Here is a 15236-nt window from a genome sequence, read left to right as displayed (position 1 = left end):
ACAAAGAAGTGGTAGAAATTATACTGTGTGTACTCTCAGTGTGCACACCTGGCTATGACAAAGAACTCAGTATTTCTTCAGCATCTAAATGCTTGACAGTGCATGGCCTGGGCATCTACTGTATAAGTTTTTCTCAGCAAAAATTCATGTTCTCTTAAAGAAATTAGTAAAACCTTGAGAGAAATGTCTTTTCCATCATGGCCATCCTAGATGATGTCTCCTGAATGTCTGTGCCACTGTTAATCTTCCAGAAGTTAATTTCATTTATCACTATTTATCTTCTTTGATTGTATCTTTATTGTATATAATGGTTTTTTCACACCCAAATCCATGCTTCTATGACCTAAAAACCATTTGGAGGTGAATCTGTTACATTAAACTAAAAAATACCAATCTCAATGTATACAATGAAACTCAAAGGCAAAACTAAGCAAATTAGTCCAGCTAAAGCTGACTTTACGTTTCTTCCTGATTACCAACATAATGGAAACCCAGCTTCCCCCAGAATAGCCCAAACTATTGTTTCAAATTACTTAAATACAATGGCCCATAAAGCTCAGCTTCCTAACCCAAATGTCTACAGTGAATTGAAAACAGCCTCACAGTAGCAATGAAATGTCTCCAGTGCTTACTCATCACAGCAAGCAAAGCTATTCCTGACAAATTCTATCAAGTTAAGCTACAGCGACCAGCAGCTTCTTTCTCATCATCCAGCTGTACTGGCGTGTTAAAATTCCTGTCAATTACATAAAAAGTCTGCCCCTCTCCAGGGCGCATCAAAGTTCAAGATAAAACAAAACAGATCCAGTTCTTCAGTACTTCTTTCTCCTGTTCAATAGCTCTTTTGCCTGCCAGGGCTGAAGGCAGTCTCTCTCTAAAGTCTGTATTTTCTCAATCATTGCCCTTTCTTTTAAATTCCTATAAAATTTTTGCCTTTTATTCCTTCATAGAGACAATCGCTGCGCAGAGCAAGCTAGGTACCTCTGCTTTACCCTCCAGATCTCGAATGTAACAAAGGACTTCGTGGAAAAAAGCAGATATTTTTAATTGGACTGCTGATTTGGTCATTTTCCACGTTAGAACTTTACTTGGATAGTTAGAGATGAATCAGTATCTACCCATACATATTACTATTTTGTACTTAAACGATTTCTCTCTAACACTTTAACATAGTGACTTCTGATACACTTGTATGAAGCTTACATGCAAAGGGACAAACATCACAGAACCAGGTCTGAGGCAGACCATTGGCCAGGCAGGTGGTTCCAATCTAAGAGATAGGATATACTGTTGGCTGTAGTGCTGTGCTTTCTCTTTCTGTCTCTCACTATCTCTTTCTCCTTGAACATGGTGACAAATGCATATTTGTCACTGATTTATGCCAGGGAAATAGAAAAAGATGACTCCTTTGTGTTCTCTATTCAAACAATTTGCCCGTTCTTTCTTTCTTTGATTTAATGACTACACAATAACTAATCATGCACATCTGTCTGTATGTCTTGCACAATAAGATATGCATCTGCTGAAGTGTTTCTTCCTGTTTTACTCATATGTTCTGGAATTTTTTGCCCAGGTGTTAGACAAAGACACATGAGCTCTAACACCTACACCTTGAATCATGCATTTCCTAAACCAGCTTCATGCCCTACCTGCTGGTTGGGTGGTGCATTCTTAGATCACAGCTGTGCTGCCAGCTCTTGCAATGCAATTACTAGTAATAGTTTTTGTCTGTTCTTAAGCCTGCTGAAGAGTGACTTGAGGGGCTTGAACTTTCTCATATAATTCATCCTTCCCGGATGTATGAAAAGTCAAATGGTCTAGTTAGCCTCAGCCTCACAGTCTAGCAAGGACAGACATCAGATCTGCTTGCTGCAAGAAACAAGGAAGTTCTTTCTCCACCTTCTCAGGTGCTCATACATTTTCCATGGGAGTAAAGTTTTTTGGTTTTTTTTTTTTTTTTTTTTTTTTTTTTTTTTTTTAAGACAGAAAAAGAAAGAGCAAAGAATGGTAGCTCAGTTCCCTCTTTTGTACTCTTTCTTTTCTCCTTAGAAGATGGGATTTGGTTCTCTTGGCTTGTGTCCTGCTGGTGGTGAGTCTATTAAGCAAGCAGGTAACAGCCAACAGGATCCAATATCTGGAAGGACCACAAGTGCTAGTCTGCTAGCTTAGGAGGAATACTAACTAGCTATCTAGCCTCTGCTAGGCAAGAGATTAGAAAAGCTGGGTACCCTGGATGATTTGTGAAAACTCATTTCACATTTTTTGCTTTTGTCCTTCTAGTGCAAGCATTTATCTTCACACACTGCAGACAGGAAACAGGAATAAATGTTGACACAGCACAAAGCCTCATGCCATACATCACAAATTAGGAGTAAATAGATGGCAAAGATATCCAGGGGACTTCTGAAACTGGTCAAACTCATGTCAGTCTGATTGGAGTATCAGAGAGTTATGAAAGATTGATACAGAGGTACACAAAGGAAGTAACAAAACTGCAGCAGAAAAACAACATGTTCTGAAACTCTAAACTGCACATACTAGAAAATACAGGAATCAAAGCGAGCGATTCAGATGTGACAATAATACACATTTCAGACACAGCTTTCCTTGGACTAGACGTAAAGAACAGTTTGTAATGCATTAGCACCATCTACTGCACAGTACAGGGAATACATTTTGGAAACTGCAACACTAAGTACAACATACAGCAACACTGTATTTAGCAAACCACCCAGAACACATGGAAGATTTCAAACACTTAAAAAAACCCTACCAAAGAAAAAAAAAGCCCAACATATTATATTTGCTTTCTTTTTGTGAATGTTGATGCATCTCTGGTAAAAAGTGTAATAAAGACTCTAAAAGAGATTTCAACCTAAGAAATCCTATGTGGTAGCTGTGGGCACAGGAGACATTTCTGAAATTATAATACGTGCATTTAATTATAAACATAACGTTTACTAATAGGTATTTAATTACTTTAGATGTAGAACAATAGCAATATCATTAATGATTATTTGTAAACTCCTGAAATAATAACCAAAGGTCGTTGTGTACCTTTAAGAAGAAACACAGGGAAACAATTTACAGTCAGAAAGCAGCACTCCCAGCCACCAAAGAGGACAAAGAGGATCAGGTAGTGTCAGAAAAACACACTACCTAGTGGGAACTAGAAGTCTTGATACTCTTAGCTGAAATGGTTGCTGGCAGTCATGCTGGGAACTTCATGAGAGCTCCCGTCCTGCAGTGCCACCTGCCACTCCAGAGCACAGGAGAGCCTCTGCCCAGCTAAGTCTGCTGCAACAAGAGGGACTGATGGCACTACAGAGAAGATGAGGGAGCCCCAGTACTGCTGATTCTTGTGAGAGGAAATCTCATTCTTTGGGTTTTGCATCCATCAACTATCCTGAGGGATATTGCCATGCTTCGTAATGATTCAGAGGAGAACAGCTTAATCTGAGCAACACGGGAGTGTTATCACAGAAAAGATTAGGACATCCTTGTCTAGTGTCCTGTATGACAGAAGAAACATCATATTGTCATATTTATACCATTAGTGCATTTAACGTGCCCTATGCGGTGTAAAAAATGACAGAGTATTAATTTGAAATACTTCGCTTTCTTAACATAGGAAAAAAAAAAATCAACAAACAAACCCAGAAATGCTGGAAAGGAAAACGTCATCTTACAAAGCCATAAACTTGCATTATGTAACACTGCACCACAGCCCCAGCTACTGATCAGCTGTGTCTAAATGCTTATGAATACACACAAACAGTCAGCTTTTTCTTGCATCTTGTAGCAGGAAGATTGACTATAAAATTATATTATGCTTTGATAAAATGACCTTTCTGTATTCTTTTAACTTTAATTTTTTTAGGATTTAGTTCTTATTTTGTATGTGGGTTTTTTTTTTTTTTTTTTTTTGCATTTATGTATGCTGCAGCTAGTAGTAAAACCAGTAGGATTCGTGAACGGTGGGTATCCGAGTTCAGGTCTTTTATTAAGTCTTCCAGAGAGCCTTGTTAGATTCTTTAGCTCTGATTGACTTCTTTTCAGCATTTTTCCACTCCTTCCAAAGTTTAGAGAGGCTTCACAGAGCCTCATTTCTTTTGAACTGTGTACACAGGAGTATAACAGGCAGACATTTAGAGCCCAATTAGTGACAATACTGCAGTGAATTCAACAAACAAATGGTTAGAGAAGAAGAGTAAGGATGGTCAAAGAATAATAGCATGAGCATGTTCTGATGATTGCTTGTGATTCTGTGCAGTTTCCTGGTCGCTTGACCAGTACTAAGATGCCACTGTTTCATATAAAGAGGCAGAGGTGAATTACAAATGGGAAATAAAAGGGGCTATTATTACTTTTTTCATGAGCCATCTATCATATATTAAAGCTAATGTAACACAGCGCTTGTACAGTTCTGGAATACAATAATAGAAATTGGAGACAGTGGTAAAGTGAAGGGGATGATCAAAAGCACCAACACAGAGTAAGGGCACTTAGTTAACTTTTTGGTTCATGCAGTTGAGGAACAAAAGTAGAACCTGGCGTAGCAGAGGAGGAGGAGATTAGCAGTTGAGAAAGCAAATAAAAAATAAATAAAATATAATAATGATAATAAAATGAAAAAAAAATGAAGTAATCAACATTTTGAATGATTCCGAGTGCATGTAGTCCAGGAGCAGACTCTAGTTGTGATGGAAGAAGAGGACCCAAACGACAAGGTATGGCATTTGGTCAAAGAATAGAAGGGCAGATCTTTGAGATATTTGAGGGAGAACAGAGGGTAACAGCTTGCATGTCAAAGCCATATAAAAATCCCAATGTTTAGACTCTATCTCTCAATGGTTAGGAGAGTGCTAGAACTGGTATGATTGAGAGTAGTGGAACATTACAGTCTTTATCAGCTCAGGCTATAAGCAAGCCACAGAGAGACCAAAGAGAGGCCTGCACAGAGGGAGGGAGGTCAGGAGACAAGAGTTAGGTTTTTGAATGTCTGAGCTGAAACCATGCCACAAAGGAAAGAGACAGCGGTATGGAAAAGAATTATGCTGGATAACAGCTGGAAAAGAAGGAGAAAAATTATTCCTGGGGCTTGGATTGTGAAACAGGGGCACGAATTAGAGAAGGAAATTAAGGGGAACAAAGGATGGAAGGATTTCTAGAAGCAAGGAACAAGCAGTGGTGTTAAAGGCTCAAGACAAGATGAAAGGGGAACAGAGACTCAAGATTTCTTTAGGAGACTTGATCAATTGAAGCTAGAGCACAAAGACTTCCCTTAAGCACAAACTGACACCTCTCTATCTTTTCTGAGGACAAGATATAGATATTCTGTCCTTCCTTTTCTTTAGAAAGGCAATTTGCATGACAGAATAAAAAGAAAAATAGCTAAAAATATACCGTGAATCATGGAAAATTATATCTACTAAATCTCACAGTGTACTGCTATTGCCATAGTAACCCTCATTGCTAGATTACTGCAAGCTGTTTCTTTGCTAAATTTTCCTGGAAGCTTTGCCAATTTTCAGTTTGGTTTCAAAATGAAGTTTAATAAAGAATAAAGAATAACACTGAGAACCCACAATTGCATCCTTCTATTTTTTCTTTGCAAACTCTCCTCCATGCCTTTTATTCCTCTTTCTAAGAGATTTGTCCTTTAAGAAAGAGTTTTCAAAGGCATCTTTTGCCAAAGGTGCAAATGGACTTCTGGTGGGATTTGCACAATCTGTTAGGATTCTGACTCAATATCCAATTCAGTGAAATGTAATCCTCAGTTGGAAAAAGAGGTATTACTTGCAGCTGCTTTTTTGGTTGTTTTTCTCATTCCATTTCATAGAGAAGTCCAGCTCATCAGTGGTACAGCATTGCATTTCATAAATAAATAAGTGAAAAATAGCATGAGAGGGAGCAAGAAAAAACACTCCACCTCTTTGTCCTTCACTGTTTTCCAAAACTAACAGCTTCCAATCCTGATAGCAATCCCCAAACTAAGAATAGTAGAAACTAAAAAGAAAGAGACTCGGTGAATGGATTCATCTGATTCTTTCTCAGGTATTGCAAAGCTGCATTCATCTCCTGTGTGCTTCAAGGAACAGAACTTCAGATTCTGCTAAAGGTAACTTTTCCTCTTTCACCTTGTGGAAATTTCAGGAAACTAACACATGTAATGTGTAGTGCCACAGTAGATGACCTGACTAAAAGATCTTGCAAAACTTTGTTAGTTAAGCTCATCATAGCATTTGATACCTTGTTGATAGCATACAATGAAACATACGCAAGGCTATGCTTACAGAGCAATACTGTTGGCCTTTTCTGTCCAAAAATGGAACCATTTTCAACAGATTGGCATCCTTCTGGCAGATGTGCAGGCTGATGAGCCAAACAACGTTCTCTGGCCAACAAGTCACAAAGCCACGATGGTCAGAACCAGCCCATATTTTAGATTTTGGCAGTAGACCAATGATCATTTTCTCTGTGTGATACAGTTCTATAAAACGTAAAAACCAAATTCCTCTCATTCTTTTTTTTAAAGAATAGTAATGGGGGTGATTGTGGGCATCTAGAGGCACTATTAACATACTTGTGGAAAATTAAAACCATTTATGGGAGAACTTCTGTGGCAATTGAAATACCTGCTTTTTAGAGAGAAAAAACTGGGTGTAGAACCAGGAAGTTACTGTTTGGCTTGATTCTTGAGCATGTTAAGCCGAAGGCTGACTGGTCAAAGAAGCGACCTTATGAGTCATCAGATGCAGAAAGAAACTCTCATGCTTGCCCCTGGCATTCGCTGAAATGCAAAAGGGATGTATAATGGGTATGTAATTTCTTTTGCTTTGAGAAGAAAAAAAAATGTTAAAAATAGAGCTGAAGGCAGTGCTTCTGGTACAAAGGGCTTTTGAAGTCAAAGCTATTAACCTCTTAAAATATGACTCAGTCCTCTACACAAACTTATTCTGGGCAACAAAAACTTGATTCTCACTGCTATGTCAGGCTTTCAAAGGTCTTCTGGTTAAATCATAGACTGTCATGTTTCATCTGCAAAATGGGTCTGTAATACCAATTCTCCTTTACTTTTGCCCCCACTCCCTCACTTTGGTTAGTGAAGAGGAAATCAGTAAGTTCTCTGCATATGAAGAGGTATTTTCTCTTTAATAAATAAGCACATAAATACGCACCAGAAATGAGTATCATGAGGGAAAACACGGCAGGAATCAAACCTTGTGCAATAAAACAGGAAGCTGTACAAAATATATGGACAACACCCCCTGAAAGATTCTCTATGTGAGTGCTTCTTTTGGTGAAGGAATTTGGTATCACCACAGAGGTGTACAGTTGTAGCTTTATAAGTCTGAGAGAAGCTATGGAAAATAGGAGCCTCATCAGAGACTGACTGATGTCTGTGATAAGTTACAGAAATTCATAAAACACTGGAAAGGTTTAAAAGGGAAAGATATTAAAAGTTCTGAGCAAGAGGTTTATGCAAATATGAGCTCTATCAAAGAAAAATTATGGTATATACTCATAAGTAGGTCAGCTCTGAATCACTAAATTCATTTTCAGTATTGGTTTAGGAAAAAATATTTCATTTCTTTAATATTTGCAAGCCTCTCTTTATACATATTTACACAAGTCAGTTTAGGGTAAATGTTCTCAAATATCCTCACAGCTACTCTCAAAGAAAGTTCAGTTGCCCTTGAGCAGCTGATATACAACAACTTATTGTTCCAGCAGCAACATGTATGCTGCTTCCTTGCAGTAAAGTCTGAGTAACATCTCTTTAACACAGAAGTCTAAAATGAGCACTGGATTCAGGTTCCTAAAAAGTGAGGGAGAGTCTTACATTTATCTGACATTCATCTTTCCAAAGTTGTAAATTATAATCATCCATTAATGCTGCAGGATGAAAAGCTGTGGATGAAGAGTTGCAGGGTGAAATTAAAAACTCCGAATTCCTCCCACACCTCCAGTACATGCTCTAAGACCTGTTCAACACTACGTAGAGGAGATCCTGGGGTTAAACTTCCAGTCATAATAAAACATATAAGGAAATTGGAGAAACATGTCAGATGTTAGTATTTCATAGTACTGTAATTAAAAGGCTAAGATTTTCACAAATGTTCATAATCTGTGCCTTCTTCCTATCCTGTGCAGACACAAAATTGTCACAGTCACTCCCACATATTGCAATGTCTCTTTTAGTTAACATTCCTTGTCAAAGTAAAAGGAAAAGGAAGTTTCTGAACAGAATTACTGAACTGATGGATCTGCATTCTTCTGTTGTATTTTATAATTGGGCTGGCTTTGAGAGAGAAATCCTGCTTTATGCAAATATTAGTCCATGTAGTAACATTTCCAAAGCTACATCCTATAAAAGCCAGAAAAAAAGAATTTTCCTCAGCAACACATCCTGGATTTGAAGCAGCATGGTGAGCTTCCCTGGAAGTTACCAGGGAGGGAGGCAATAGAGTACTCAGTGAGGTTTCTCTATTTGGCACAAGGGCAGCAAATTCTAGCATGGTGTAGTTCAGGTAAAAGCCTCTAAATTAGTGAATGTTCTGGACTCTTTGATCTGGTTTTCTAATGCAACAAACATCATTTTGTAGTGAGGAGAGAGACAGCTCCTTGTCCCTCTCAGAGGTGTTGCCATGCAAGGGAGTCAGCCTGGAGCTACTGAGCAGAGGCAGTAGAAGCGCTAACTACTAACTCAACACGTCATGCTGTCTCTCAAACAGTGAAGCAAGCAGAAAACTAGGGACCAATCTAGGTGTACCCAGGGAGTGAAAGAAAGGAAAAAAAAAATCTGGGGACAGAATTCTGTAGGTCACAGGGTTCCATTATTTTTGCTGTTTGCAGAACAACTTCTCTGATAAAATGGTAGCAAGCCAAGGGCTTTTCCTGGGTCTTCTCTTACATTTTAGAGTCCTTTGTTGCAGAGGAAAGAATAAAAATGCAAAGCATGTTACATGCTTAACTGAGGGCCTTTAGTGACGTTCAAAAACTAGAATTCACAAAGCAAACAGATTACCTACTGAACATCAGGACAGTTACTGAGAACTTGCTTTAATATCACAAATGATTTTTTTCTTCTTTTCAATTCTCAAGTTTCTTGGGTAAAGGAGTTGCAAATTTATGAGACTTGACCTGATCTAACATGTTCCTGTCATTAGAGGTCAGCTGTGCACTCATACTGGCAGATCTGCCTAGACACACGCACACCATCGCAATGCTAATACATATATACCATTTTCAAGTTGTTCTTGTTTGAATTTCATGCAGTGAGTCCAAGCAGCAGCTAACTTCAGAGTTATATTCCATTTTTATCACGGCAGTGGGTTTTAAATTGATTTGAAAAGTAGTGACCAGTTCCCAGTCATATAAATTCTAGTTAAAAACTCCACCAATGACCCTTGAATTGGTATTAATTTCATGCACTTACAGAATTTGCAATGCTTACAGTCTGATAAAAACTTGAAATGCTGACATTTCAGGAATAGTACTTAAAGGGGATCTTATAATTAGCAGAATTTCATCCAACAAATTTTAATTTGGAGATGGCCTTGCAAATTTGGGTGTTAGAAACAATTCACTACTGGATTTCTCATTTAGAAACTCCACTAGCTATGAAAAGTGAGCTATTAAAAATTATTTAAAATTTAGTCTGAAATGCTATTTCATGGCAAAGGGAATTAAAAAAAAATGAGGAAATTGGGAGGTAATAAGAAATTCTGATCTCTCTCTCTTTTTTAGTCTTGAGAGAGTTTCAGGAGTTCATTCATAGGATTTTCTGATGAGGCTTTGCGTAATAGCAAAGACTTGATGACTAGGTGATATCATTAAGCCTATTAGCACACCTGCCATGGCAGACCGCAAGTCGCCTGATTAGCACAGGAGACACCTCATTCATACAGTGTTATTTCTCTGGAAGCAGATGTCCTTTCATCAGCACATTGCATACAGGCAATAGAGGTCCTATTGCATCCTTCTGCTTGTTTGTCTGAGCGGTGGTTATCAGTTAATCAGCCCTGGAAACCTCTGTCTTTCACAATGATTATCAGTTAAAGGTAGTTGAGGGTGAGTGGCTGTCACTGCTGTCATGTAAGGACAGTTCCAGAAAGGCTGCTTACAGGAATATGAAAAAGTGCTGAGGGGCAAGGAATTTGACTGGATAATTATCAGTTAGATTGAAAAAAATTATTAAAATGGATCTTTGATGCCCAAGGAGAACAACATTTGTTTTGATAGTGTGGTTCCAAACAGCACACTGATGTTTCCTTTTTCCCTAAAAGCAGAATTAACAGGGACAATGATTTTCTGAATAATAAAAAATTAACTGATCTTAAAGGTGTTTCTCTGAACAGTTGATGCATTTCTGAGGCAGACAATATGCGGATATGCGGCATGAGAGCTTGCTTAGAGCAAGATCTCTGAAATCAAACTATTAACTTGGTGAGCAAAAAAAAAAAAAAAAAAAAAAAAGTGGGCTTCTTTTCCACTACGTGCTCTGACTCCAAAGCCAAAAGAAGAAACATCGCTTGAACCAGCCTGGCTACATCAAAGGTTCTCCAAGTTCTGCCCTCCAGACAAATTGGTCCAGACTACACTGCTAACTCACAGTGGCAAACAGATTGGATGCAGGCAGTTTGAAAAGCTCTTTGCTCCAAGCACATACTGAGATTACTGTTCTCCCCAGGAGTTGTGCAGCCTTATACTGCACAGTTTCCTACCATTTCTCAGCCTTCGCATGGTTTCAGAGTAACTCTGACACACGGGATGGATGAGACACAGCAAAACTGTTCTCTGAAATTACAGAGATGGATTAAACATTTAGCACAAGGTATTTAAGCTTGGAAGCGTAATGGAATAGGATCTATTTCTATGTTGAACTGCCAGCAAGTAGATTTTGCAGGGGTTTCACATTTTTGTGCTGCATTTCCTATAGCACACAGTAGATGGCAGGAGCCAATAAAAAAATTTCACTGCCATTTTTGCAAAAGGAAAGTTGATCACATTTATCTTTGTTAAGATCCTCATGTTTAATTTAAAATAATTTTACACCAACCTTTTAATGTTTTTGGACATTCTTAATGTTCATAATATTTCTCTTGTTGCAAGGTTTATTTCTTTTTAATGTAACTTGGATTATTAAAAGATTAATCTTTCAAAATTGTGTTGATATTTCAGATTTTTTGATGAGCACTGAGATTTACTGGACAAGTTTAATAAATTTCTTAGCTTAAACTACACTTAAGGTTCTGGTGTTATGACATATGAAATATTTACTTCCATGTTACTTGCATTTGATTCCATTAGTCATACTAGAAACAGCGGAAGAGAGACACACAAAGCATAAAAAAGAGAAATAAAAAACATATCAAACCTAATCATAGTTTGGCAAGCACAGTTCCAAATATTCAGTTTCAAAGTCTGAAAATCACTAAGTGAATCTCCACTTTAAAGCTTAATAAAAAAGAAAATATTTTACTTTCTGGCCATCAGTCCCGATTCCTAATAAAATATTTAATAATGTTATTTTCAAGCTTTTGAACATCAACTGAAACATTATAGAGTGCTCTCAAAATTTCACTGATTTCTATAGGGGAGATAAGATAAAGTGTGTGCAAGTTTTAAAAAGTGATAAGCAAGCTTATAACTATGAGGAATATAATGATCTATTTTCAGAATTGCAACCCAAAGGGATCTAGTAGAGAAACAGAAACAAGGATTATGAGGATTTATTCTCTGAATATAGTATGGTCCAGCTGGCAGTCCAGCGACTGTGCACTACACCCAGCCCATGTCTGCGACCTAAGAGGAGACAAGCAAGCGTTTGGGTGCACTGTTTGCCCAAAAGCCAAAATCTCAACTTGTGTTTGCAGAAGTCAGGGGCTTTAAGATTGAATTTCCATGGGAGGAGAGATCCTCTGATGCAGGAACACAGCCCAGCACTTACAGATCCCGTGCGGTATCTGAACCTGCCATCTGTCCTTAGTGGCTGAAGGAACCGGACTGTGCTGCCTTAAGATATCAGAGAACAGGTGATTAAATGTGGAATCAAGAAAGGATTAATGTGAATGTTACCTTCACCGAATGTGGGAGTCCTGTAAAGCCATTATTTCTGGCTACTATCACCAGGGTTATCAATTATCTCAGGTGTGACTCACATCAACTCCTGGCTAAAAGGAAGAGCAATCACCACCCCTATTTAGTGCGAACAAACAGAAGTTCCCATCAAAGGGAGTGGATTGATCTACCTGTTACTGTAAATTTGCCAATGCAAGCTTAACTGACAAATCTGGTTTAACATGAATGAGGAGTTCAAAAGAAGTAATTTGTACCTCTACGTACAAAATTCTAAAACAGACTCCTTGATAACATGTACACACCCTTGTAGATAAGCAATCCCTCTCAATCATTCCTTCTGACTACATGTATACCAGAGCAGTGCTCAGCTGGGGCTCTTCAGCCTGAAGGAGGAGACCTTATAGCAGCCTTCCAGTAGCTGAAGGGGATCTACAGGAAAGCTGGGGAGGGACTTTTTCTAAGGGCAGGGAGCAAGAGGACAAGGAGAAATGGTTTTAAACTGAAAGACGGTAGACTTAGACTACATATTAGGAAGAAATTCTTTACTGTGAGGGTGGTGAGATCCTGTAACAGGTTGCCCAGTGAGGTTGTAAATGCCCCCTCCCTGGAAGCATTCAAAGCCAGGATGGATGGAACTTTGAGCAACCTAGTCTAGAGGGAGATTTCCCTGCCTATAGCAGGGGGTTGGAACTAGATGATCTTAAAGGTCCCTTCCAACCCAAACCATTCTATGATTCTATGTTTCTAAGTCTGCCAGACACCCACAACAAGATGAAGAGTCCTGGAACATATAGTTTTCTAAGAGGATCCCACTACTTGTTTGTTTATTTAGTTGTTCAACTGCTGAAGACAGAAATGTGTTTCATTTCCATTTTCTGTGGTGTAGGAAGGTACCTGTTCTCATTCATATGCAATAAAGGAGCTGTAACATCTAGGCAAAGAGGAGCAAAAGGTCAATGTTTAAAACCATGATCACTCTCCCTCCAAACTTTTCAGGGGAAGGGAGGGAATTGGGCATTTTGTTTAAATCTTGTATAATAAATTATTAGAGCCTCAATGTACTATTAACATTATTAGCTTTAGAAAGAAAAAGTATAAGCTTATGGAAGAGGAGAGGATGGCCTGAGAGACAGTCAAGAACAACATGATACAGTGGAGTAGAACTGATGGCAGATCTTACAAGCCTCTGATACAAGATCCTTATATTTCTCATGGGATACGTATGTTTATTATATGATTGAATTTCTATTAATTTTTTACTGACTTGTAAACTGAAGAAGCAGCTGGCCATTGCCTCCACGCTGAGTTGTACAGGCACACAATGGTTGAAATGTTCTCTCATTTCTCACAACAGAGGAACTGTGGTTCCTCTGCTCTAAAGAAGCCATAAGATCTCTGGCAACAGTACTTTCAAATTCTACAGCTTGTCCCGTAAAGTTAAACAATCTATACAGATTCTCTCACATTTGGTTCAAACATGGACACATTTCCCTCCAAACACAATTCTTCACCCTCAATCTGTTGTGACTGTAAGCACAGAATTGTGGCCACATGCCCGTGACACTGATACTTCACAGTCTCAAAAATCCAACTAAGCAGTTCATCTGCTACCAAATGAAGTTCAAACACTTATCACATCTGTTAGATATGCTTTCAGAATATAGTGCAATAAATCTGATGCCATTTTAGCTTGGAGACCACTGTCTTGATTCCCAGTTTCCAAGATGAAGATAGCCTAGACTAAGAGCTCTTTGATGAGAAAGGCTAGAAACAGACACTCGGTTCCAACCTCCAGCCCCTGATGTGTCATGGCTGTTTGTAGGCCCTTGAACATAGGCCTGGACCAGCATGGTTACTTCTTCTCATATATCAAAGCCAGACCCTTCTGGCCTGACTAGATGAATTTACCTGTTTACAGATTTAGTGTGAGTCATCCAATTCCTTCTAAGAATTGCAGACTGGGTACCATTATCAAAGTTTTACTGACGACATGCAACTACATCAGGCAATTAGATAATACAAAAACTTTGTTTCGTGAGTGAAATCAAGCAGTCCTGTGACATGACTTTGTGCAAGGCAAACGCAACATTCCACAAATATGCCTTCATGCTACAGATTCTCCCCCAAAGCTTCATGTACATACTTAATTTCCTTCCTAAACCATGGGAGCACCTGCAAAATACCCTCTACTCTGTGTTTTTTTCTCCCACTACTTCCTCAGAACTATAGTTTGTCTGGACACAGGATGTGTTTTTAAAAAGTTGCTAACCTCTTCAGAGTCCCAGAGGAAGTGTCAACATGGAATTTTAGTGAGTCCTGAAAGTGGCCTAGAGGTTGCATTGACTAAACCATCCCATTATTGACAGAATTTGTTTTGGTTAAAAAAAAAAACAACAGAGAGATGTGATCTCTCTCTCTGCACCCTGATGTACCCACATAAATTCACCAAACTCAAGTGCAAAGCAGTACTTACTAATTTAGTCAGATAGGTACAACTGTGTATCCAACAGCCTATTATACCGGCTGTATGTCAGACTGACAGCACGCCATGACATCTACTGGAAAATGTTAAAATTTCAAGAAGACATTATTTTGGGGGCTTTCTAAGTCAGTAGGCAGTGCTGTATGAACTTCCCCCAAGTTGGGGGGAAGTTTTTCCACTTGGGGGAAAAACCAGAAGAAAGCAGGGCCATTTGCATTGTATCACTGCTTATGGATAGATCTATGTGGAAGTAAAACTAGATCTTGTTACATCCTTTTCAGATAAAAATTATTTCTGATTTAAAATACTTTCTTAAATCTATGTCTACAAAACTGGAAGGCTAGTGGATGAATTTCACCTTGTGCTTCCATCAGGACTGCTATTCACACAGAAAGAGAATGAATAGAAGACTGACTGTCTCCACTTCAGACATTTTTGTATTTCTAAACTATCATTAAAATGTCACAGCCCTACTGCAGTCCTGTTCACTTCAGGATTTTCCCTCTTATCACAGCAGTTGGTAGGTTTGGGATCCTTGCTTTCCTTGCCATTGTGCACAATTTAACATTGCCATCAGAGGAAGATAATGACTGTACATTACAGAAAGTTTTTGTGTTTTCAGGTTCATATGCCAGAGTGTAACTGAATCTGTTGGTGATTTAAATTA

The sequence above is a fragment of the Gallus gallus genome, chromosome 5, assembly GCF_016699485.2.
Source record: "Gallus gallus isolate bGalGal1 chromosome 5, bGalGal1.mat.broiler.GRCg7b, whole genome shotgun sequence".
NCBI lineage: Eukaryota > Metazoa > Chordata > Aves > Galliformes > Phasianidae > Gallus > Gallus gallus.
The sequence above is the reverse complement of the archived record's forward strand: the minus strand, read 5'-3'. Positions refer to the sequence as shown.